This window comes from Fukomys damarensis, unplaced genomic scaffold, assembly GCF_012274545.1.
Source record: "Fukomys damarensis isolate Sample0158 unplaced genomic scaffold, DMR_v1.0_HiC HiC_scaffold_16, whole genome shotgun sequence".
NCBI lineage: Eukaryota > Metazoa > Chordata > Mammalia > Rodentia > Bathyergidae > Fukomys > Fukomys damarensis.
Window position 1 is genome coordinate 44,093,341 of NW_022900928.1, and position 27,672 is coordinate 44,121,012.

At 36.3% G+C, this 27,672-nt stretch overlaps 1 protein-coding gene across 1 annotated transcript in view; it reads right to left on the reverse strand.

Moving 5' to 3' along the window:
* Positions 1-23,857, reverse strand: part of Slc36a4 (solute carrier family 36 member 4) — a 108,606-nt gene extending 84,749 nt beyond the window's left edge. Inside the window, exon 1 of the mRNA XM_010633700.3 lies at positions 23,811-23,857. The gene's annotated coding sequence lies outside the window, so the exon portion shown is untranslated. The remainder of the gene's footprint in view (positions 1-23,810) is intronic.
* Positions 23,858-27,672: the final 3,815 nt, after the last annotated feature.

Consider the following 27,672-nt stretch of genomic DNA (forward strand, 5'->3'; position numbering starts at 1 on the left):
GATGTCAACCTGCCGCAGATTAAAATTAGACCCTTATCTTTCGCCATGCACTAAATTAAAATCCAAATGAATTAAAGATCTAAATATTAAAACAGAAACATTAAACTTGCTGGAAGGTAAGTTAGGCAGAACTCTGGAAGACATTGGTATAGGAAAAGACTTTATGAACAAATCCTCAGTAGCACGGGAACTAGCAGATAGAATCAACAACTGGGATCACATCTTACTAAAAAGCTTCTGTACTTCAAAAGAAATCATCAGCAGAACTAAGAGACAATCTACAATGTGGGAAAAAATTTTTACCAGCTGTTCCTCAGATAAAGGATTATTATCAAGTATATATAAAGAACTCAAAACAACTAGTCCCCCCAAATATAAAGACCCGATTCAAAAATGGGCATCCGAAATGAACAGACATTTCTCAGACAAAGAAGTAAAAGCAGCAAGAAAATATTTGAAAAAATGTTCCACATCACTGGTCATTCGAGAGATGCAGATGAAAACAACACTGAGATTCCACCTCACCCCAAAAGAATGGCTGCTATCAAGAAATCACACAATAACAAATGTTGGCAGGGTTGTGGGGAGAAAGGAACCCTTCTCCATTGTTGGTGGGAGTGCAGACTAGTGCAACCACTATGGAAATCAATATGGAGATACCTCAAAGAGCTTGGACTGGAGGTTCCATTTAACCCAGCCATCCCTCTGCTGGGTATCTTTCCAAGAGAACTAAAAGAATCATATCACGGAGAAGTATGTGCACCCATGTTTATAGCGGCACAGTTTGTAATAGCTAAATCTTGGAAACAGCCTATTTGCCCATCCGTTGGAAACTGGATAAAGAAGTTGTGGTTTTTCTATAAAATGGAATATTACTCAGCCATAAAGAACGAGAAAATAGATTCATAGGAAAATGGATACATATTGAAGATATACTCCTAAGTGAAATAAATAAGTCACACATGTATAAATACCGAATAGTGTCCCTGGTGTGAATATTCTGCAACAATGCATAAGATTCTAATAAGATTACTGACATTTAGAAATGGGAAGAAAGAAGCTAAAGGTGTAGGGAAGGTGGGATGGGTAGGGGAAGAGTAAAAAGGGAAAAGAAAAAAATGTGAGAGAATGAAAAGATGAAAATAAAGTGTTTGTAGATGGGGAGGGGAGGAGGGGGTGAAGGGAGGGCAGAGGTAAGGGGAAAAAATGAGAATCAAGACGTGCCATGTAGAGGTACATGATCCCAACAATGAATGTAACTGTACTGTATCCCTAAAATGTACCAATAAACTCAATTAAAGCTGAAAAAAAATAGAAGTTTTATATATACTACAGGAAACAATTTGTTGAATGTCTTTCCAAAGATATATTAATGTGCTTTGTGATCCTTCACAAATATGAGATAATTAGGTCACATTTCCTAAATGCATTTGAGTAAACATTAAATCCTGTAGCACAGTGTCCACTACCTAGGGCATGTGGTGGTGAAATGTGAGTTCCAAAGGGTTGAACAGCCCTGCCCCTATACCCTCACTGATTGATCCTCATGGGCCTCTCTCTGGCCATGTCTGTCCTTGGGGCATATTTCATGTTCCCACATCTCTAATTTACTGGGATCTTCATTGCACCTTTGGCTTCTGTCTCACAACTACATACAGTGCCCTCTAAAGAGCTCCTTTCCTGGCCTCATGGGCTTTCCTCTAAAATGTGAGTGGAAGCTTCCCACATTGTTATCATTACCTTGTTAATGTCCAAGATTGTCCACTGGCTCAAACAGTAGAGAGGTCCCCTTGGACCATGGCTGCAGTGGCCTCTGAGTCCCCAGATGGATGAACTCAGGGAAACATTTCCTAGGTGACCCTAAATAAACAGGGTGCCCTAGGGCTCTTCTCATCCTAAAGCAATGTTCTTCCACAAGTACCCTTTTACAGCCTTGAGCCTAGGTAAGATCTGGCTGATACCTGAGATGCTCTCAACCTGTCTTTCCTATTCTGCTTGGCTTCTTTTTAGTAGCACTAATCTTTTCTGCAATCATACTCTTCTCGGCCCCAGTCTTACATCACATGCTTCCTTTATGACGGCTCTGCCTTTTCCTTCTGATTCTCACTTTTTATCTTGGGAAAAGTAGTTAGTATTACTCGGGCCATGACTTGAACATTGGGCTACCTTGAAATTTCCTCTGTCAGATTAATTACTCTGCCATCTTTAAATTCAGCTGCACACAAAGTTTTAGAACATGGACAGAATTCTTTGCCAGAATGAAATATGCATAACCTCTAGTCTAGTTTCCAATAGAATACTCATTCTCACATGAAACCTCATAGGCCTCACATTTCCTGTCTGCCTTGCAAGATAGCATGCTGAGGACCAGTGACATGTATGGTAAAGGAAATAATCAAGAGTAGAAAAGGCAAAGAAGGAAATTTATTAAAATACATGTTCCAAAAGAGAGTAGATCAGTTAAGAGAGAGGACCAACAAAGGGACTGGTGGAGCACGCCTTTATGTGGTTCTTGACTCATGACAGGGGCTGTAGGGGTTTTTTATATTCAGCATGATTGAACATTAGGTTACTTTTGATGCAGGGAAGACAGCCCCTGTAATATGATCAGTATAGGGGCCGGGGATTTAGCTCAGTGGTTCCACCGCCTGCCTCGCAAGCACAAGGTCCCAAGTTCAATCCCCGTAACCACACACACACACATACACATACACATACACACACACACACACACAATATATATATATATATATGTATATGTATATACACATGTATATGTATATATACATATATATGTATATATATACACACACATATACATATATAACATATATACACACATACAGAATATATACATGTATATATACATACACATACACACACATATACATATATATATAATGATCAGTATGGGGCAAAAGAGCTCCTTTTGATAATACCACATTCTGGACACAGGATGAATATTCTAAAAGAATTTGTTCAGGCCTGTTTTGCATAGCAAAACATTTTTATATTACTTTTCTACACTGTCCACATTCCTGTCATCATTCTGGTTTTCTGAACTCTGAACAGAAGCCCCTATCAATATCTGCTTACAACATTCTAGAGCTTCTCTAGCCATATCTTTCCATATCTTTCCAAATTCTTCCAACAAATCAGTTCCAAAGGTTTCTGAATGTCAGGTATAGTCACAGCAATGACTCCACTTCTGGTACCAATTTTCTGTATTAGTTACTTTCTTAACACTGGGACAAAATACTAATTACCCACAAGTTGAAAGAGGAGCAATTTATTTTGATTCACTTTTTCAGACATTTCAACCCATGAATAACTAGCTCCAAGGAACTTTCTAGGTCAGACCACTAGTAACCCAATCTGTTCCAACCAGATCTACACCTCCTAGTAGCACATTCAGCTAAGAACTCATCAATGGATTAATACATTTGATCAGTATAGTTTCCCCTATGATCCATTCACCTTCCAAAAGCTCTACCTGTAAACACGTGAGACTTTAGGGGGACATTTTAGATCTAAACCATAGCATTCAGCAATTTCATCTTTGGTAAGTGCACTCTTCTGTGGCTTGAACATGTCACTCAAAATGTATGTGTTGGAGACTTAATGAAACAGTGTTGAGAAGCGGAAATTTTAAGAGTTGCTAGGATAATGTGAGCCCTGACTTCTAGAATGGATTAATGCCATTATTGTAAGAATATGTTTGTTAAAAAAGCCAATTTGTCCCTCTCTTTCTTTTTCTTGCTAAGTGATGTTTGCTCTTTTTTTCTCATTGAGTTTATTGGTATATTTTAGGCATACAGTACAGTTACATTCATCATTGGGATTTTGTACCTTTACATGACAGGTCTTGGTTCTCATTTTTTCCCCCTTATCCCTGCCCTCCCTTCACCCCCACTTCCCTATTTACAAATACTTTATTTCCATTTTTTCATTTTCTCATGTTTTTTTTCTTTTTCCTTATTTCCTTTCCCCTACCCTTCCCACTTCCCCTACACCTTTAGCTCTTTTCTTCCTATTTCACATTGTTAATTATATGTGATGCTTTCTACCATGGTGTGACTCAACAAGGAAGCTCTCACCAAATGCAGCCCCTTGATCTTAGATTTTCAAGCCTTTAGAACTATAAGAAATTAATCTTTGCTCTTTATAAATTACACATTCCTGAATGTTCTGTGATAGCAACACAAAATTACTAAGACAGTCCAAAAAACCCTCTAGTGTATATGCAATAATATCCATCATAGTACTGTTTAAAGTAGCAAAATATTGGAGCATCCTAAACACCTATTGAGAGAAAAATGAATGAACTTTCATATAATAGAATACTGTTCAGCAGCAGAACATAGCAGTTGAAATGAATGAACTATGGTGAACTGCAAAAAATGGATGAATTCATCAATATATAAAGTGAAAAAGTAAAAACCAAAAGATTATATAATGTATGGTTTTATGATGGTATAGGTATAACTAAAATAAAAGTTTTTAAGAATATGTATACATGCAATAAAACCCAAAATTTAAGGTGATGTTTCATAGGTTAGGGGTATATTGGGGATGTTTCATTAGATCTAGGTCATTGTCAGGAATCTTGCTTTTATTTTAGAGATGGGTAGTTCATGATGTTTATTTGTTCTGGAAACATGCTTGTGATCCAAAGCACTTGTGTATCAAAATGAATGTCCCTATAAGAAATAATGGAAATGCATAATTTGTTCCACAATCCAAAAATATTCATGTAGTATTATTTCAATACTGTAATATCATACAAATAATAAAGAAAATATAAAATATAAAGAAAAAAATTAACCTGCATTTACCTTTGAAAATCTTCATAGCTGATGTGAGGGAGACAAGAGAGAGCAAGGTTATTGTAAGGGATAGCTTTCACTATCACTAGAAGAATCACTGCTATCTATTGACTCATGGAATCTTTTTCTTATAGTGCATCTTGCTATAGTGACACTTGCTTTGGCCGACTTTTGAGAATTTCATGGAAATGTGACATTGGATTGTCATTAAACAGATTCATCACTTGCACTGCTACAGCCTTAATATGGGTGTGCTGTTCTACAATATTTTGTACTTCCCCACATTGTACATATTTCCCCAATCTCATTTGAAATAAGATATTCCTCTGCTTTTTTCTCCTCCTATGCAGATGAGATCTCTTCCATAAGCTTTTACTTTTGAGAGACAATCAATCACCCACAATCCCACAGCAAGAGAGAAACTAAAGAACCATTGGCTCAGTTGTGATCATTACAGTCACATAGTACTTGGATTGCAAGACATAGCTCATTTATCAAGTTAAAATTTATTAGAAATATTTGCTCATCTTGTGGAACATTCATAGTACCTAATGTTGCTTGAGCTTTTCATATCACCCAATTATGTATCTATGGCAAGTACTCCAAATTAGCTCATTCAACCCTCATCCTTCCTTTTAGCATGCAGAGGCCAGAAAGATAATTCTTAGATTCCTTGTAGCCAGAGTTGTACACAAGAAAATTATGATCAGATGAGACTTTGATTTAGAACTAAGCCACATAGGAAGAGACATAGGATGCCATGCCATTTTGCTGGTACTCGGAAAGAAGCAGTGGGTTCAGAAACAGACACCTGGAATATCAGTTTCTTGCATGTGCAGTTCTTTGACCTTTGCAGAGGCAACCACCCCCTTGATCTAGTTTGGTTTTGGGAATTGGTCTTAGAAGGCCAGCCTCAAAGGTAATTCTTTGCCTCCCCATGGTACAGTAAACCGTGAAATACCCTTCAAGAAATCTCTTTTAAGTTTAACTGAACAACTTAACACTAGCTGATACAATATCTATAATAGAATGTTTTCTGTTTCTTGGTTAGTAAGATATATAAGAGAATAACAACTGTCATTGATTAGTCTTTATGATTAGTCTTTCTTCTGGTCAAGAAAGAGCTGAATCTTTTCTGTTTCATTTTAAATAGAAATGGCACATATAAATTAAAAATAGGACAGAAGAAAATGTTTTAAATCTCAGAGTTCTTTTATTTGAGATAGCCAATAAGTATCTTAGTTATGCAAATTGCTGTGCACCTGTCATATTTCTTTATGATGAAATAATATTGTGCTTATTGAGTATTAAAATTCTATGAATGTAGAAATGCGTGTGACTGTAATAATTAAATAAAATTCAACTTGCTATTAAAGTCACATCTATTCAGATGTTCCCAGTACATAATTATTAATGAAGAAGGCTTAATATAATCCCAAAGTGACAGGAAATGTATACGATGTGAATACTTGCTCAGATGGGTCATTCATCTAGCTAAAAGGACTCAGTAGGGTATCTTTTCATCTTCAGAAAATGGCTTAGTCTTCAGTCAGGGATCCTATTTGATTACATAATGTGGCGCTTAACTGAGAGATGCCTCAATTGAAAATAGTCTCTATAAATGACATTTCCTGGAGAGGAACCTTCTTTTGCTAATATGTTGAATATTTGACAAAATGACAACGAGATCATGAGAAATTGTGATAACTTATATTGTAGCAAGGCCACTGTGTACTGCTAGGTTCATTCTTCCTATTATTGTTTTCTACTATGAGTATAGTAGATTCATATTAAAACTATATAGTAAAAGGCATTTCATTAGCATGTATGTCTTATAGGAGGGCCAGCCATATGTACCATGGGAATGAGGGGCATGCCGAAAAGTTGGGATAGATTATGCTTTGAGGAAACATAACTCTGAGGGGGAGTTAGACATATGTGTACACCTGACTCAAGGATGCTCCAGAAGATAGCCTTTTTTAAAAAATTGAGTTTATTGGTACATTTTAGGTATACCGTATAGTTACATTCATTATTGGGATCTTGTACCTTTACATGACAGGTCTTGGTTCTCATTTTTTCCCCTTGTTCCTGCCCTCCCTTTACCCACTCCTTCCCTCCCCAATTACAAACACTTTATTTCCATTTTTCATTTTCTCATTTTTTTTTCTTTTCCCTTATTACCTTTCCCCCACCCTTCCCACTTTCCCTACACCTTTAGCCCTTTTCTTCCTATTTCACTTTGTCAATTATCTCATTAGGATCTTATATACTATTATAGTTTTTCATACCAGAGAAACTATTCGGTATTTACACATGTGTGACTTATCAGAAGATAGTGTTGAGAGAATTTGAACTCAGATCTAAAATAACAACACCAATGGCAGATATGATGCTCAGTTGAGGCTGAACACTACTGTACCCATAAAAGAAGTCTATGGAGAAGAGCCACCATGAAACAATAGGAAGAAAGAAGCACACACATGAAGAGGATATCCATCTCAGCTACTATTCAGATAAGATAATATAACCTGGAGGGCAGGGATATGGGGGGAAAATGAGAACCAAGACCTGTCATGTAAAGGTACAAGATCCCAATGATGAATGTAAATGTACTGTATACCTAAAATGTACCAATAAACTCAATGAGAAAAAAATATATAATCTGTTCTGAACAATGCTGAAAAACCATGTATAATCACAAATCAAACTACCTTGTCAAGGTACAATATATGCTTAAATACAGATCCATCACCATGTTGAATAGATAATTATTTCCAAAGTCTCAATATGCTTTCCATGGAACATAGGCACTTTTGCTATCATAGGTCCCTTCTTCCATTAGAAAAAAAATAATCCACACTGGATTCATTATTATATATTCATTATTATAGTTATTTTTCTTCTGATTTTAAGGGAAATTAAAATTAAGGTATTTTCATGGGTCTTGCACGTATTTTGGATCATGTGTACAGAGGAAGACAATATCTTATACCTAATGGATAAGACAACTCTGGTAATTTATAATGTATCTGAGGATTAGACATAAGGGACTTTTGTAGAACACTGGTTATAATTCAACCCTCCTCATTTCTTTTAAGAGCTTTTCAATTTTCTTTCAAGGTGTGCTTTATGTTCTTTGTGTACTTTTAAAAATGATGACTTATTTGTCAGCAGATACTTTCTGTTCTAAGTACATCTGTAAATTGACTGTCGGTTTTTAAGTGGCTGTCATTCCTATGCTAGAAATTGATGCCTTTTACTTTCCTGTCTTCCTCAAGGAAATAATGTGATTTTGAGCTGATTTGCCTTAAGAACATAATAAGCTTTCCAAAATGCAACTGTGTCCTTAGAACATCAGCTAAAGAACTAAGAAAAAGCATTCAGAGAAGAGATGGAGAATTCATCAGGGAAGTTCCAAAGGACCCAGTGAAAAATTATTGAAAAATGTGACACATTTAACCCATTCATTGCAGATTCAATCAGTTTTGGTTTTGACTCCTTTCCTACCATCCTATAGAAATAACAGTCTCTGTGTGTGTCTCATTCTTTATGTATCCTGAAATGAAATAAGCAAAGGTCACCTAGCACTACTCATGGGATGAATAATAAACAGAAACATTATACTTTGGAGAATCTATAAGTTAATGAAATAATTATATATTTTATTTATTTGAGAACATTTTAATAATGATTTTATGTTATAGTCAGTAACTTAACTTCCCCTTTTTAGTCTTTTGCAGACCAAGTGGATGAAAAGCAGCACTTCTTAATATTTGAGGGGAATCACACATCCTTTTAAGAACCTGAAATAAAATTGTGAAACTTTTCTCTATAAAAAGGCACAAGCCATACTCAGAGGGAAGTTTATATCAATCAGTACTTCCATTTACAAAATCAGAAAGATCTTAGACAAATAACCTATTGTTTTTCCTTGTCTTAGTTACTTTATTCATTGCTGTGACAAAATACCCTACATCCAAAGTTAAAGGATGAAAGGTTTATTTGGCTCATGCTTCATAGAGGTTTCAGTTCATAATCGACTGGCTCCAAGGCAGAGTGGCATGGCAGAGGGGCATTGAAGAGGAGTAACATGGAGTAATTCATGGCAGGCAGAGGACAGAAGACAAAAAGTATGAAGCAAGTGAGCTACAAGTGACAAGTGACCACACTAGCCCTTTTTTTGTAGTTTTAATTTTTATCCATTCTAAGGGTTGGTATCACTCACACCCAGGGTGGGACAACCTCAAACCTACCCAGAACTATGCCAAACCAATCAGTGGACTAATTTACTAACCACACACCCTCAATCCCAGCATCACACAATCTAGATCCAGCCAGTTCTGTAAAAGCCCACCTACACTTACATGAGGCTTGGGGGGGGCACCTAGACAAAAGCCATAATATACCTCAAATACATAGGACAACAAGAATAAATAAAGCTCCATACTAGTAGAAGAAACTAAATAATAAAAGTTAGAGCAGAAATAAATAAAGTGGAGCTTAAAACATACACAAACTAAAAGATATAAGTGCAGTATAAGGTCAGCCAATTATGTTAAACTAGTATATCTGCCTTTATTGTGTTTGTCTTTAGCCTGAATAGAAAGGCCTTTAAAATGATTTTTTTAAGAAAGCATTTGAATGCATTTTTTTGGTATTGTATTTATTCACTAAACTATTTAATTAGTGCTAAAAACACACACACAAAAGATCAATTAAAATAAGTGTGGGCTTTTGAAAACAAATCGTTAGCTAGACAAAGAGAGACAGAGACAGAACTCAAATAAAATTGAGATTAAAAAAGAAATATTAAATCTGATACCATGAAATTCTTCCAAGTATTAAAAGCACAACCTAACACCAACCCCTCTCAAACTATTCCACAAAAGAGAAGGGAAGAAATTCTTCCAAACTCACCCTACAAGGCCAGGATTATGCTTATACTGAAACCATGTGAGGACACAACAAAAATAATGCTGCTTTTTCTCATATTTGAAGCAACAAAAAAAAAGTAACTGCATAGAAGCTAATACTCACCAGAGGCTAGAGAGAGTAGGAGGGAGGGGAGTGTGGAAAAAGGTCAGTCAATGGGTGTTATGTTATAGTTAGACAAGAGAAATAATTCTACTGCTTTATTGCATATTAAGTGGCTATGGATCAATAATGTACTATGTACTGCATATTTCAAAAAATCAGAATAGATTTGAAATATTTTCATCATAAAGAAATGATAAATAAGGAAATAGATACATTTAATCTGATTTAAACATATAAAATATTTAGATGTATTAAAACATCACATGATGTTCTATAAATCTATACAATTTTTTCTTTTTCTGAGGCAGGGTCTTTCTATTTAGTTCAGCTGACCTTGTTGCAGAAGGAATTGGCAAGTGACACACACATAGAGACGAGCTGAATGGAAGTAAAATAATAAAACATTTATTTTACCAGCAAAAGTCAATCATATTCAAAAAGGTAGTGCCAGTGATTGACCTCCTATTGGGTTGTAGAGTTCTCTTTTATAGGTTTTACAGCTATGATCTCATTCAGGTGGTTACATTTCATTTCCTCAGTTCACATTACCCATGTACAAATTACAGTAACAAGACAGTGAACTTTAACCCACTTGTAGCAAACAATTCCTTGTAGTTAGGGAGTTTACTTTAAGACTTGTCTAGCTATCTATTCTAGTGTACAGAAAGGTGGTGCTCAAAGTCAGGGATGAGGCCAGATGTACCATTTCATGGTCAATGTCTCCGGTCTGTTAATTTTGAATTAAACAAAGCAGATTGCTGTTAGAGACAGCAGAAATCATTTTACATTTTCCTAACATCTTGTAGGTTTTTAGATTATTTACAAAAGTTTTCTCTATCAACTTTAAACTCACTATGTAGCCCAGGCTGGCCTCAAACTCATGGCAATCCTCCTGCCTCTGTCTCCCAAGTGCTGGGATTACAGGCATGCACCACTATGCCCTGCTTATACAATTTTCATGTGTAGCTGAAAAATAAAAAGAAATTTATTAAAAGAAATTTAAAAGCCAATTTAACTCACGATCATGGATGTAAATGAAAAAATATAATAAATGAGATACTTTTACCATATTGATTTACACCAGGAATAAAAGATTACATTAATAAAATAATATCAATTAAGATAGTTCACCTCATCAACTGCTTAAAGGAGAAATCTGTAGGACCATTTCATTATTTTCAGAAAAGGCATACAATAAAATTCGCTTTCCAATCATCTTCAAAGTTACAGCAAACATATCATTTGTGGTTTCCCTAAAACTTTTTAGATTAAGAAAATGATAAGAATATTCTAATAAAGAACAACTACAAAAACTGTTGGTAAATATCATACTTAGTAATGATATAATAGAAATTTTTTCCTTTGAGATCAGAAATAATACAAGGATGCTCCTGTTAATTCTTTTGTCTAATTTTATACTTCAGGTTCGCGTGAGAACAATTAAACAAAAAAGAAAAGATACAGTAATTGCAAGGATTGAAAGTTTTTACTTTTCATAGATATTGTAAATATGAAAGCTGAAAATCCAAAAGAATTGACAGATGAATCATCATTATTAGAAGGACTAGCAAACTAGCTAGATATAAAATCAATTTTTAAAATGAATACATGACAATAGTGGAACGATAGAACAATCAACTGTATTAAGATATTACTCTATAATCATACAAAACATTATACATAGCAATAAAAGCAAATTTATGGATGAACTTTACAAGAACACTTTACATTATGAGTCTCTTTATATCTGGTTCAAAATTAAACCTAAATTTATTATTGTTCCTGTTGAAGTTGATTCCACACAAAGAACAAATGAGTTTCCCTTTCTATGTTCCTCATAACAGAAGCCCTTTTATTATTATACCTATTTTAAAATTTTCTTACATCGTATTTATTGTAGTAAAATACATACAATTAAATGCACCTCTTTAAAATTATTTTACTGTGTCTTAGAAATGTACATGCCTGTCCCATGCCCATCCCAATCAAGATACAGAATTTCTATCATTCCAAAAAGTTTTCTTGTGTGCTTTTACAATAAATCCCCAAGTCCCAGCCTCAGAATACCACTACTATGCTCTTTATTATTATATGATTCCATTTCTATAAAAGTTTACAGAAGAACAAACTAACCTCAGACAAGTATTTTTATATCTTTGGCTTTAATTATCTTTATGATTCCAGAATATTGCCATAGTTTTTTCTAGAAATAAGTTAGTGTCATTTTATCAGTCAGAATAGTTAGATTTATACTGTGGTAATTTTTAAAATGACAAAATCTCTTATAGAACATACTTATTTCTCAGCCATGTCAAGTCTTGTTGGTCCTTCTGGGGACAGTTGTTCTCCCTACAGCACAAGTTGACGGTTCTGGCACCTTCAGTCTTGCAGCACCTCTGTATCAACATGCACTCTCATGATCACCATGATGGATGGGAGATAGAGACAGCACTGGCAGTCAAATGCATGCATGTGGAAGTGATTGTGCCACATACATCACTGGCTAAATAAGGTACATATTCATTCCTATCTTCAAGAAGGCAGGGAAGCACAATTCTAGGTGATAAACATAATGAGCTCCAGAATGTCCACTACAGTTATATATTAACCAAAACAAATTTTAAATCTTGTGTAGTTGAATTAATTGGGTCCCACTTGAATAGGAAGTGCAAATGTATACACACTCCCAATGCGTGTGTTTAAATTCTAAAGTCAATAAGTTGGCACTTGGATGTGGGACCATTCAGAAGTAATTAAGTCATGTAAATTGACCCCTCATGAATGAGATTAGCACTCTTGTTTTTAAAAGGGCGGGGAACACAGCATGGTACTGGCAAAGAAACAGGCCTGAGGATCAATGGAACAGACTGGAAGACACAAAAACAACTCCAGATGCACTAAGCTACCTCATCTTCGACAAAGGAGCTGACTGTCCCCACTGGAGGAAAGATAGCCTCTTTAATATATGGTGTTGGAAAAACTGCATCTCAACCTGCCAAAGATTAAAACTAGACCCTTATCTCTCACCATGCACTAAATTAAAATCCAAGTGGATTAAAGATCTAAATATAAAAACAAAAACACTAAACTTGCTGGAAGATAAGTTAGGCAGAACTCTGGAAGACATTGGCATAGGAAAAGACTTTATGAACAAATCCTCAGTAGCATGGGAACTAGCAGAAAGAATCAACAACTGGGATCTCATCTTATTAAAAAGCTTCTGCACTGCAAAAGAAACCATCAACAGAACTAAGAGACAACCTACAATATGGGAAAAAATTTTACCAACTGCTCCCCATACAAAGGACTATTATCTAGAATATATAAAGAACTCAAAACAACCAGCACCCCCAAATATAAAGACCCAATTCAAAAATGGGCATCTGAAATGAACAGACATTTCTCAAAGAAGTAAAAGCAGCAAGTACATATATGAAAATATGTTCCACATCACTGGTCATTTGAGAGATGCAGATGAAAACAACACTGAGATTTTACCTCACCCCACAAAGAATGGCTGCTATCAAGAAATCACACAATAAGAAATATTGGTGCTGTTGTGGGGAAAAAGGAACCCTTCTCCATTGTTGGTGGGAGTGCAGACTGGTGCAACCACTATGGAAGTCAATATGGAGATACCTCAAAGAACTAGGATTAGAGGTTCCATTTGACTCAGACATCCCTCTGTTGGGTATCTTTCCAAAGAATTAAAAGAATCATACCACAGTGATATATGCACACCCGTTTATAGTGGCACAGTTTGTAATAGCTAAAACTCGGAAACAGCCCATTTGCCCATCAGTTGGAAACTGGATAAAGAAGATGTGGTTTTTCTATAAAATGGAATACTACCCAGCCATAAAGAATGAAAAAATAGATTCATTCATAGGTAAATTCATACATTTTGAGGATATACTCCTAAGTGAAATAAATAAGTCACACACATATAAATACCAAATAGTTTCTCTGGTGTGAAAACCTAAAATAGTACTCAAGATCCTAACGGGATAATTAGCAATGTGAAATAGGAAAAAAAGGACTAAACGTGTAGGGACAGTGAGAAGGGTTGGGGAAGGGGAATAAGGGAAAGGGAAAAAATATAAGAAAATGTAAAAATGGAATTAAAGTGTTTTTAGTTGAGGAGGGGAGGAGGGGGTGAAGGGAGGGTGGCGACACGGGGGAAAAATGAGAACCAAGACATGTCATGTAAATGTACAAGATCCCAGTAGTGAATGTAACTGTACTGTCTACAGTACAATTACAATAAATTCAATTTTAAAAAATAAAAATAAAAATAAATAAAAAGGTGGGGAACTGGGGATTTAGCTCAGTGCTTCTGCCACCTGCCTCACAAGTGCAAGGATCCAAGTTCAATCCCGAGTACCAAAAACAAACAAACCAAAAGCTCATTAGCTTGCTATTTTTCTACCATGTGAGGATATAAGAAGTCCAGCATCAAGCTTCAGCCAAAGGCCCACCATACCATCGTTACATACATGCAGATCCCAGGGAGCAGCTGTGTAAACCAGAGTAGCACAGCTGCAGGTAGATCCCAGCCAGGGCCCCACCATGACCCCAGAAGTGACGGCATACCTACCCAAGCCAAAGTCCCACCCAGAAAGAGCTACACAGACATACAAGCTTCAGCCAGAGTCCCACCATACCATTGCTAAGTACATGCAGATTCTGGGGAGCAGCTGTGTGGACTGGAGTGGTACAGCTGCAGGGGGAACCTAGCCAGGACCCCACCCCAACCCCAGAGGTGTGGGCACACCCACCCAAGCCAAAGTCCCTCCCAGAAAGAGGTGCACAGGCACACAAGCTTCAGCCAAAGGCCCACCATACCATTGGCCAGAGCCAAGGGAACACCTGGAAAAGAACTACACAGATGCACAAGAAACAACCACAGGCTTACCCCGATACCCTTGATAAGTGCATGGAGACACTAGCCAGAAGCTTATGTGGACAACAGGAACTGGGGCCCAGCCAAAGACCCTCCCACACAACAGCTACATACAGGCTCCAACAAGAGGCACATCTAGGTACCATCCCAAGTGTGCATAGGCTCTAGCCAGAAGCCTGTCCAGACAACAGGTGAGCTCAGGGATTCAGAAGTCTACCATTCTGAATCCAGGTATTGGTGTACTGGTGAGCAGCAGAGTAAAGGCTGCTCCATGATTTGCTGAAAATTGAAGACCACTGGGTGAGCAAAAAGTTGTCTCAACAAAGGTGCATCAGGCTGCACTGTTGAAAAGACTCATAAACAAGTCTCAATACCACACATCCAGATCACCTAAGGCAACCCCAAAAGGCAATGAGATGGAACAATCTGATCTCAACCACCTTGACTCCCTGAACTGGAAATGAAAGAGGACCTGGAAAAAATGAAATCAGAAATAATTTCTCAGATAACAGCAGAAATTATGCCCATAGTACAAGACATGATTAATAAGTCTAGAGTGAACACAAATTTTAAAAGAAATAGAGGAACATGATGAAATCTGAACAGAGGAAATAAATGGAATCCATAAAACAGATGCAAAGAGATTTACAGGAGATTAAAAATTCCATTAAAAGTTTACACAGCAGAATGAGCCAATGAGAGGATAGATTTTCAGATATAGAAGATAGGAAGATTCTGCAGCTGCTAGATGATGCAAAGAAGAATAACATAAAAATGATTGGAGTCAACAAAGAAACAGGAGAGCATGCAGATGACATAAAAAACTGTTCACAGAAGTAATGGCAGAAAACTTCCCAAATAGAGGGAAAGAACTTGATATACAGATAAATGAGGAACATAGGACTCCAACTAACCACGAATAAAAAAATCTACACATAGGTATATAATAGTTAAGATTCCAGAAACCCAACAAAAGAACAAAATTCTACAAGCAGAGAAAAGAAACAAATCACATACAAAGGAAAGCCCAGCAGAATCACAGCAGACTTCTCAACACAAATGCCCAAGTAAAAAAGAGCCTGGAGTGATGTATTTCAAGCCCTACAGGAAAACAACCTCCAACCCAGATTGATGTACCCTGCAAAACGATCTTTCAAAATTGATGGAGAGATAAGGTACTTTCATGACAAAAAGCAACTTAGGAATTTCATGAATACCAAACCAGCACCTCAAAAAATTGTAAATAATATCCTAGGAAAAGATGATGATTATCAAAACCCCATGAAACCCAGCAGAATGAATTCATTAAGCATGACAAGAAATAAACACAAAGAGGGATAATCCAACAAAAAGAAGCCATGACAAGGATAACTCAATACATATCACTTATAACCATCAATGTTAATGAAATAAATTCACCAATCAAAAGAAATAGACTGACAGAATGGGTTGAGAAGCAAGACTCAATATGCTGCATGCAAGAAACACTTAGTTCAAAAAGATACTCATAGACTGAAAGTTTAAGGGTGGAAAACAATATTCCATGTGACAGGAACCCCCCAATAGCAGAAGTAGCTATCCTCTTTGCAGATCAAGTGAATTTCAAACCAACACTGATTAAGAGAGACAAAGAAGGACACTGCGTCTTTGTAAAGGTAACAATCCAAGAGGAAGAGATGAAAATCATAAATATATATGCACCAAACACTAGTGCATAAAACAAATACTAACCAACTACATAAAACAAATACTAACAGACATGAAAAATAATATAAGCACTAATACTATAGTAGTGGAGGAACCTTAATACCCCACTGTCATAAATAAATAGATCAACCAGACAAAAAATAAACAATGAAATACTAGAACTCAATCAGACTCTTGAACAAAAGAACTTAACAGATGTTTACAGAATGTTCCACCCCAAAAAATCAGAATACACATTCTTTTTAGCTGCACATGGGTCATTCTCCAAAATAGACTACATACTTGCTCATAAAACATGTTTAAGTAAGTGCAAAGGAATTGAAGTGACCCCCTGTATGTTAGCACACCATAGTGTGATGTAATTAGAGAACAATAGAAAAGAAACCATGAACACATGGAAATCGAACAACACACTTCTGAATAACCAATGGGTCACAAAGAAGAAATCAGACAGTTCCTACAATTAAATGACAATGACAGTACAACATGCTACAATCTATGGGACACAATGAAAGCAGTCTTACCAAAGAAATTCATAGCATTGAATATTCATATTAGGAAAACAGAGCAAGCTCAAAAAAACAGAATGCTGAATGTCAAGCTTCTAGAAAAAGCAGAGCAGGACAAAGCCAAAGCTCATACGAGGGAGGAAATTATAAAGATCAGAGCAGAAATCAATGCATGGAGACTAAGAGAACAATACAAAAAAAAAAAATCAATGAAGCCAAGAGTTGGTTCTTCAAAAGATTAAAATTGACAAACCCTTAGCCAACCTTATCAAAAAAAGGCAAGAAAAGGCCCAAATTCATGCAATTAGGAATGAAAAGGGTGAAATTACAATGGACCCAGCAGAAATCCAGAGGATCATTGATAGCTATTTTGAGAACCTATGCACCAATAATATGGAAAACACAGAAGAAATGGACAGATTCCTAGATATGTATGAACATATGACCTAAAATTCTAAATGACCCAATATCAATCAATGAAATTGAAAATGTAATTAAAAACTCACTAAGAAAAGCTCAAGTCCTGATGGCTTCACTGTTGAATTCTACAAGACATTTAGAGTCTACTGCCACTACTGTTTAAACTCTCAATGAAATTAAAAGGGAAGTAGTACTCCCAAACTCATTCCTGGACATGTGAGGACCAAGTTTTCAGGTCAAGGTGGGCTCCATACCCCTTACCCAAAATAGAGTGAATGCAAAAGTTCCTTTCTGTAAAATTCCATTCTATGTGACAGTCTCTCTGCGTTTCTGTTCCTCTTTTAAGGGTAAGTTATCCTAGGGCATCTCCACCCTGTTTCTGTTCCTCTTTTAAGATCCCAAGATGAATCCTTTTTGTGTTTGATTTAATTAATATAGGAATTAGTCATAGCTGACATAGGTAGCCACCTGCTGATATCCTGGCTTGCAAAATCAGATGATTTAATAAAAAGAGGAATTGATTCTGCAAACGTAGGCATTAGGTAATTTTCCAATAAGTGCCCTCCCAGTGCCCCTTGAATATCCAATGAAATGTAAAAGCCCTCCCAGTATCCCTCGAATATCCAATGATAAGCGAGAGCTAAAAATAGAAACTATATAAGCAAAAAGTTTCCTTAACCCTATATAAACCTGCTTCAAAAATGGATCTGGGCTTTCAGTCTGAAGTCGCTGCGATGGTGACACCTGAGAGTCCAGGCTCGAATTTGCAATAAACTCCTCTTGTAATTGCATTGGACCTGACTCCTTGGTGGTCTTTGGGGACTTTGTGACTTGGGCATAACAGAAGCAAGCATCACCTTGATCTCTAAAGCAGAAAAGATCCAACTGAAAAAGAGAACATATGTGCAAAAATCCTTAATAAGATACTGTCAAATAGAATGCAGAAGATCATCAGGGAGATCATACACCCTGATGAAGTAGGATTCATCTCAGGGATGCAGGGATGGTTCAACATATGCAAATCAATAAAATGTAATACACTATATTAATAGAGTCAAGGACAAAAAACTTATGATCATCTCAATAGATGCAAAAAAAGCATTTAACAAAATCCAACATGCATTTATGATAAAAAAATCATCTACAAAATTGGAATAGACAGTCTCTAACTCAATCTAATAAAAGCCATCTCTGAAAAACCAACAACCAATATCAAACTAAATGGTCAAAAACTGAAATCCTTCACACTAAAATCAAGAACAAGACAAGGATGTCCATATTACCACTCCTGTTAATGATAGTTTTGAAAACATTAGCCACAGCAATTAGAGAAGAGAAAGAAAGAAATGGAATAAAGATAGGAAATGAAGAAGTCAAATTATCATTATTTGTAGATGACAATGATACTCTATAAACAAGACCCCATGAACTCCACCCAAGTCTTCTAGACTTAATAACCAAATTCAGTGAAGTAGCTGGCTGTATACAAGGGCAACACATAAAAGTCAATAGTTTTTCTGTACACAAAAACAGACTCACTGAGAAAAAAACGGGGCAATCAATTCCTTTCACAATGGCATCCAAAAAGTTGAAATACCTAGGAATCAGCCTAACAAGAGAAATCAAAGACCTCTAGTCTGAAAACTATAGCACTCTGCAAAAAAGGAGATTGAAGAGGATATCAGAAAATGAAAAGACATCTCTTGCTTCTGAGTAGGAAGAATTGACATAGTGAAAATGGCCATGATTTCAAAACTGCAATATAGATTCAATGCAATCCCAATTGAAATACCAAAAGTATATTTCACTAAACTAGAGAAATCAATACAAAATTTTATTTGGAACAAAAAAAAATACCTATAATAACAAAAGCCATTCTAGGCAACAGAGATATGACAGCGGGTATCACAATCCCCAACTTGAAACTTTACTACAAAACTCCCGTGCTAAAAGAACAGCATGTTACTGGCAAAGAAACAGTGGAACAGATTAGAAGTTGCAGAAACAACTCCAGACACACTCAGCCACCTCATCTTTGACAAAGGAGCCAAACATCCTCACTGGAGGAATGATAGCCTCTTTAATAAATGGTGCTGGAAAAACTGGGTTTTAACTTGCCAAAGATTAAAACTAGACCTGTATCTCTCACCGTGCACTAAACTAAAATTGAAATGGATTAAAGACTTAAACATTAAAACAAAAACACTAAACTGGCTGAGAAAGGTTAGGTAGAACTCTTGAAGACATTGGTGTAGGAAAAGATTTTTATGAAGAAAACCTCTGTTGCCCATGAACTAGCACAGTCAACAAGTGGAATGTCTTCTTATTAAAAAGCTTCTGCACAGCAAGAGAAACCACCAGCAGTGTAATGAGACAACCCACAATGTGGGAAAACATTTTCACCAGCTGTTCCTCAGACAAAGGTCTACTATCTAGAATATATAAAGAACTTAAAAAAATCAGACCCCCCCCCTACAATTTTAAAGACCAATCCAAAAATGGGCATCTGAAATGAACAGACATTTCTCAGACAAAGAAGTAGAAATAGCAAATAAACATGAAAGAATGTTCAACATCACTGGTCATTTGAGAGATGCAAATGAAAACAACACTGAGATTCCACCTCACCCAGAAAGAATGGCTGCTATCATGAAATCAACCAATAACAAATGCTGGCGGGGATGTGGGGAAAGAGGAACCCTGTTACAATGCTGGTGGGAGTGTAGACTGGTGCAACCATTGTGGAAATCAGTATGGATATACTTCAGAGATCGAGGATTGGAAATCTCATTTGATCCAGCTATTCCTTTTCTGAGTATCTTCCCCAAAGCATTAAAAGAATCATACCATAGTGATATATGTGCACCCATGTTCATAGCAGCATAATTCATGGTAGCTAAAACTTGGAAGCAACCCAATTGCCCATTAACAGGAGACTGGATAAAGAAAATGTGGGGTTTTTTTTAATTAAATGGAGTACTATTCAGCCATAAGGAGTGAGAAACTAGAGACATTTATAGCTAAATGGATGCACATTGAAGTGATGCTCTTAAATGAAATAAATAGGGCACACGTGTAAATACTGAATAGTTTCTCTAGTGTGAGAAACTGAAAGTGTAAATAAGGACTAAAAGGTATAATAGGTAATGTGAAACAGGAAGAAAAGGTGCAAAGGGAAGGGGGACATGGGAGGGATAGGGGAAAAGAAAGATGAGAATGGAATTAATATGAGAAAATGAAAACAAAGTCTTTGTAGATAGAGAGGGGTGAAGGGGTTGAAGGAAGGTCATGGGAATGGGGGAAAAATAAGTCTACCATCTGCAACCAGGAAGTGGGTCCTCACCAGAACTTCACCACCCTTGCACCTTGATTTTGGACTTACAGTTTACAGAGCTGTGAAGTTGACTCTGTTGTTGGTAAACCATCTGGTTTGTGGTATTTTATTATTTTAGAAGCCAGCATTAAGACAAGAAGCATAATGATATTTTGCTTTTGGTTTGCACATTAGAGTTTATAAAGAATTTTCCAAAATATTGTTCATTAGCTTATGTAGCAAAAACTTTTAAGCACAGGTTATGGGCTAGGCACAGTGATTGGTCCAGAACATAGCCATCAAGAATAAAACATGAGCTCTGCTCATGTTCCACTTGACAATACCATGTGATAATCACAATATCAAAATGTGCACATGCACAGTGATAGCACAGAAGAGGGAGTAAGGAAAGGAAAGATCAGATTTCTTAGATGAAGTGATACTTAAGGTTTTAAAAATAAGTAGGAGTGTATCAGGCAGAAGAGAGAGTGGCAAGACACAATTTAGGGGGTACAAAAGATATATACAAAGGCACAAAACTGTCTTATGTTCTCCCAGCAAAACTCCAGGAAGTAGGTATTGATCACTCCCCAAATTTTATAGATAAAGAAACTAGGCACAAAGAAAGAAATTATATTCTCATTTCAAAAGAGAATAGAACTCAAATCTTTTAACTCCAAATCCTAGCATTTATTAAAGTAATGAACCTATATAATTTACTCATCTTGCCATATTAATGCCTGGCATAAAATAAATACTCAGTAATAAAGAATGGTAAAATACCAATAAACTCAATAAAAATAAAAAAATAAATAAAGCTCTAGATGAGTCTGACATTTTTTTGCTCCATACAGGAAGAAACTATATTTTTTCAGTCATCCGTAAATCTCTGGTTTCTAGTACCTGACATATTATAGATACTCTGTAAGTATTTATTGAAATAATTAATTTATCTCTGTCTTTACCTTAAACCAATTTGAAGTTTCCCCAATCTGTTGGAACTCTAAAATAAGCCTTTAATTTGCATTCAAATAACTTCTATATTTTGTTCATTTTTTCATTATGACATAGAGAATTTAGGACACAGAAGTGTGGGTCATAAGGATAGAGCCTAGTTCAGTGCTGTAAATATGTCCCTAAGTGTGACTTAAATGACTGAATGGCAGACTCGTGTCTGTCATTTTCATCTGAAACAACACATCTGTGTAGTTTAAATCTTCAGAGACTGGAAATTTATTACACATTAGTGAGTCCTTCAAACCTTGGAGATTAATGAGGCATGAGAGATTATGTTAGACTTTAGAGATCTCAGGAGTTTAGTAAACACTGCAGGCTCTTCAGTCAGTAGGACAGGTCTGATGGGGCCACTGCAATCCTTATTTATAAAAGCTTTGCTTTTGCACCAGCAGTGGGTCTGCCCTTTTATTTTGAGAGAGGATTCAAAACACAGTTCGGGGTAACTGCACACCATCCTTATCCCAGGGCTATATCAAAAAGAGATGTTTTTTTATTTAAAAAAAATGCTTCAGCCATATTAGAGTTAGCCATATTTCTGTGTGGCTATTCAGTCTTGCTTCAGAAAACATGGAGGAGAAGAGTCAGTCAGTGTAAGAGCTCTCTACATTGAAGAGTACTTAATAGGTCACTAGTGTGGATTGTAGAGGAGAAAAATAACAGGATACACATTCTGTGCTCTTAAGAAGAACGCAAAGCACATAAATATAAGTGAATAATGAAGTCTCAAATCAAATGCCAAATGTTTGTGTAGTAGGACTATTGGAAAGCAGGCACGAGAGTTCTGAGAGTATCCAGGATGACTTATTACAGTAAACAGGACTTGAGATATTTGAGTTTGGACCATTACTTTTGCCCATGGACTCCTGTGATTCAAGTACACAGTACTTTACTCCATGATGCTTCCAGAATAGGCTCATGAAATTATTCATGGGCTGCTCACTCTGTCCGGAATATTTTTTTTCTTCCACTTTCCTGCCTAGCCAAATCCCTCTTCAAGTCCCAGTTCAAATAGTTTCCTCTTCCAGAACCCTCTCCTACCTCCTTTAGCACCTTTTATGGTTTATGTATGGATGTGCCCCAAAGCCTTATGTGATCAAAGGTGAGGCTTTGGGGAGGTACTTGGATCAAGGGGGCGTGATGCTCATCCGTGGATTGGTCCACTGATACGTCTATAGCTAAATGTGATGCTGGCAGGTAAAGCTCCTGCTTTTCCCTTAACCCTCTCTGATTCCTGCCTGTTATGCCAGGAGCAATTCTCCTCTGCCATGTTCCTCTTCCATGCTGCCTGGCATCAGGCCCAGCTGATATGAACTGAAACCCCTGCAAAATGTGAGCCAAGATAAACCGTTCCTCCTTTAAATTGTGGGTGTTGGGTGCTGTGTCTTAGTGATGACAACATAACTAAGACAGCACTTGAGCAAAAGTCAATCATTCCCTTCAGTTGTGGTCCTGTGGCTCTTTGTGTATGCCCCTAATGGAGCACTTAACCACATTGCTGTATACTGAACTATTCCCATGTCTTTTCTCCCCACTGGGTGCCTGGCAAGTCAGGAGTTTCAGTAAATATAAGTTTATATGGATGCATAGATAAATTAACTGGAGAAGAGCTTTCTAATGAGAGGCCAGTGGGAAATCTTACAAAATGGGTCCAAATTTAAAATACTTTTGAAAATACAAGCCAAAGAGAGGGGGCAGGGGAGGGGGACATATGTCTAAGTATGTTAAAGGAAAATAGTGGAGCTTTTTTTTTTAGTGATTCAGGAAACAGGAGGCTTCCATATTCCCACTTCTCAGCAATATTCACTATTAACATATTTTTGTTTCTCCTGCAGTTTTCTATGCATATAAATACATTGTCAAATTTCCCTCCAATTTATATTCCTACTATTCACATACAAGAGTGCCCCCAATCCAGTCAAGCAACAAATATTTATTATGTGCTTAGGAATTGCCACATAATGGTAAAGAAAACAGGCATTATCCTTGCCTCCCATGGATTTTACAGAGTAGCAGATAAAACAGCAACTCAAAACTATAAATTGTTAAGTAAATAATTCAAATGTGCAAAGACTCACCCACACCATGTCTGTGGATGTTTTCAACACAAGCACGATTTGATGAATATGGTGTTTAGGACGATTAAGCTGGCAGCAGAGCAAACTGAAAAGGAGAGATATGAGCTGAAGAAAGAAGTTATGGGTGATGTCAGTGGAAATACAGAAAAAAAAGCTGAAACATATACTCAAAAGTAAAATTTCTCAATCTGTGGCACACGAACCCTTTCGGAGATTTGAACATAAACTTTGGAACTTTTGAAACCTCAATTTTAGACTTCATGCCCCATTTATATGTGTATTTTTCTATGAGCAGCAAGTTTTATAGGTTTCACCAATCTCCCTGTAGAAGCAGCATAGCATAAGGTTTTAAGATTACTGCAATAGTTTATTTTATGGGTCAACTTCACTGAAATAGCTGGTAAGGTGTTCTTTCTGGATGTACTTATGATGGTCTTTTTTTTAAAATAGATTAGCATTTGAATCACTAGACTGATTCAAAGACCTACCTTACTAATTTGGGTTTTTTTTTCTTTTTATTTAGTTTATTGGTACATTCTAGGTATACGGTGCAGTTACATTCATTACTGGGATCTTGTACCTTTACATGACAGGTCTTGGTTCTCATTTTTTCCCCTTGCCCCTGCCCTCCCTTCACCCCCTCCTCTCATCCCCATTTACAAACACCTTATTTCCCTTTTTTTCATTTTCTTATAGTTTTTCTTCTCCCTTATTCCCTTTCCCCTACTCTTCCCACTTTCCCTATACCTTTAGCCCTTTTCTTCCTATTTCACATTGTTAATTATCCCATTAGGATCTTGTGTACCATTATAGTTTTTCACACCAGAGAAACTATTCGGTATTTACATGTGTGACATTTATTTCACTTAGGAGTAAATCCTCAAAATGTATTCATTTACCTATGAATGAATCTATTTTTTAAATCTTTATGACTTAGCAGTACTCCATTTTATAGAAAAACCACATCTTCTTTATCCAGTTTCCAACTGATGTGCAAATGGGTTATTTCCAAGTTTTAGCTATTACAAACTATGCTGCTATAAACATAAGTGTGCATATGTCATTGTGATGTGATTCTTTTAATTCTTTTGGAAAGATACCCAGCAGAGGGATGGCTGGGTCAAATGGAACCTCTAGTCCTAGCTCTTTGAGGTATCTCCATATTGATTTCCATAGAAGTTGCAACAGTCTGCACTCCCACCAACAATGGAGAAGGTTTCCTTTCTCCCCACAACCCCACATATCTTACTAACTTGAATGGGCATCATCTAGTTGGTGCAGGATCTGAATAAAACAAAAACTTAAAGAATGCATTACTCTCTGTTTAAACTGGGACATCCATCTTATCCCACTCTTGGACATGAGCAGTGCCCATCTCAGCCTTTATGACTCAGACAGGACTCACACCATCAGCCCACAAGCTCCTGGGCTTTCAACCTGGGCTCCATCCAAGACCTACTGCTTTGAGCCGAACTATTGTACATTGTCGGCTTTCCTGCATCACCAGTATACAGAAAACAAATTAGGAAATTTTGCAGCTTCTATAGTCACGTGAGACAATTCTCATAAGAGATCTCTTTCTATGTGTGTATATACTATATCTTATTGGTTCTGCTTCTCTGGAGAACCATCTATTCACTGATTTTGGAGGTAGAAACCGTAGACATGCACACCATCATTTATTTGTTTTGAGACCATAAAAACTTACTTAACCTTCTAGACATAACAAAACAACAAAGTTTCTTCTGCCCCAAAATTTTTATTTTGTATAAGTGTATTATTCAAAATGTAAAAATCAATACTTTAAAAAAATAGATGGGACTTAATGTTTGATTGATAATGAAGGAAGAGCAAAGAGAAGGAAGAGCAAAGGACTCCCCTGCTTCTGGCCTGGAAGATAAAATGGATTAAAATTTATATTAGAAACATGTCAGGCAAGCTATAGTCCTTCTACACTGCACAGATTTTATAATTCTAGGAGCGATAAGATTGTATTACTTTATTAAGTCTATAGAGTTTAGATGACTTTGCTATTATAAAAAATGTTGACTCTTCCACTGAATACTAAAAGCAGATATTGGCAGAGTGTTTAAGGAGAAGAAGGAAGAAAGAAAGTTTAGTAGCAGAATGGGACTGTGCAAGATAACTCTTAAGGGAGCTTCAAATGCTGAGCATTCATAAGTAGATATTACTTACAAAGCAGCTGATAAAAATCATTATCATGGCTGATGGAGGGGCTGGAGGAGAGCCATTTGACCTTGACCTCATGGTATTGCTTACAAATAATAATGTACATAAATCAAAGAAATTGCCAATGATCATACAACTTAACATTTGTATCTGATCGCCCATCTACCCCAACCATAATGCACTGTAATTTAATATGCTATCTTATTTTACCTTTCCTATAAATTAACCACTATAATCACTTTTGTTATACTACCTTCATTAATATGTGTAAAAATATTAATTATTTATAAGTAGTGAAGTTATGTTATATTGCATTGTTTAGTGTTTTATAATATCTCAATTTAAATAAATTCTTTAATACAGAAAACACAAAACATGGACATGACCTAGCCTTCTCATGTTGTTGGCAATTGAGATCTGCTACAACACTGTGATAAATGTGGTGCAGAGAAGCACCATGAGGCTATGAAAAGCACAAAATTGTCAAGAAATTCCAAGAGAAATTTTGTCCCAAGCATACCCTGAAAATGGAAACAATAACAACAATGAAAATTCTCAGGTATTTTCATTTACCACTGAGCAAATATTTAATCATCTTCATTATTAAATGTGACAATTTCTATTTGAAAATCTATTATTTTGCTAAGAATTGTAGGAAACAAGAAAAATTAAAATATATAGTTTTTTTGTTTGCAAGTTCCCAAAATAGATGTGGTATCAACATTCATATCTATGAAATGATTATAAAACAATAGAAGATAAATCCTGGATGGTCCAACAAGATGCTATTTTTTTCTGGTTCTTCTCTTTTACTGTCAAAGAGGATAATTTGTAATTACTAATGATCTCAAGCCCATAGTAAGTGTTTCATACTGTGTGATGCTAAATGCTTGTCTTTTGTTGAATGGTTGTATGTTAGGCCATTCTGATGCTATAGTAGAACACTTGAGATTAGGTAATTTGTGAGGAAAAGAAATTCATTTTGGATTCTTGCTGTGGAGGCAGGGAAGCCCAAGATGTAGCAGTCACATCCGATGAGGTAAAAGCTGGTGATGCTTCAACTCTTGGTAGAAGATAGGAAAATAAACCAGAATTTATGAGGGCCAAAGAGGCAAAACATGAGGGACAATATTGATTTATCATAACAATTTCAGGGAGCAGCCTTGCTTTATAACAATCTGCTCTCCTGGTAATAAATCTAAACCCACAAGGTTGAGAATCATTAATCTGTGAAAATCATTAATCTGTATTAACAACCTAATCAGCTCTTAAAGGTCCTACATCCCAATACCACCACTTTGGAAATTCAACTTCAACATGCATTTCCAAGGGACAAACACAGCAACTTGTTCTTGAATCAAAGGTGACTTGTACTTCTCATTGTAGAGTATCTTCATGCCTGTCAGTAGGCTCACCTACATACCGAAGTGGAATCATCCTAAACAATTGTAAAATAGTAGCACATTCCATATTTATCATTCCTTTAGGAGAAAAGCTGGTCCTTGCACCCAAAATTACCAAATTTGTATCGTGTGAGTCTGTTACCTGGCTTAAATCATTTGAGTAAGAAATTGAGGCCATAGGTAAATTACCAATAGCTGAATACAGTACTCATGGGCACTCACTGAGTCAAACACTACGCTGAGAGAATCGCGTGATTGTTTCCCTTAGT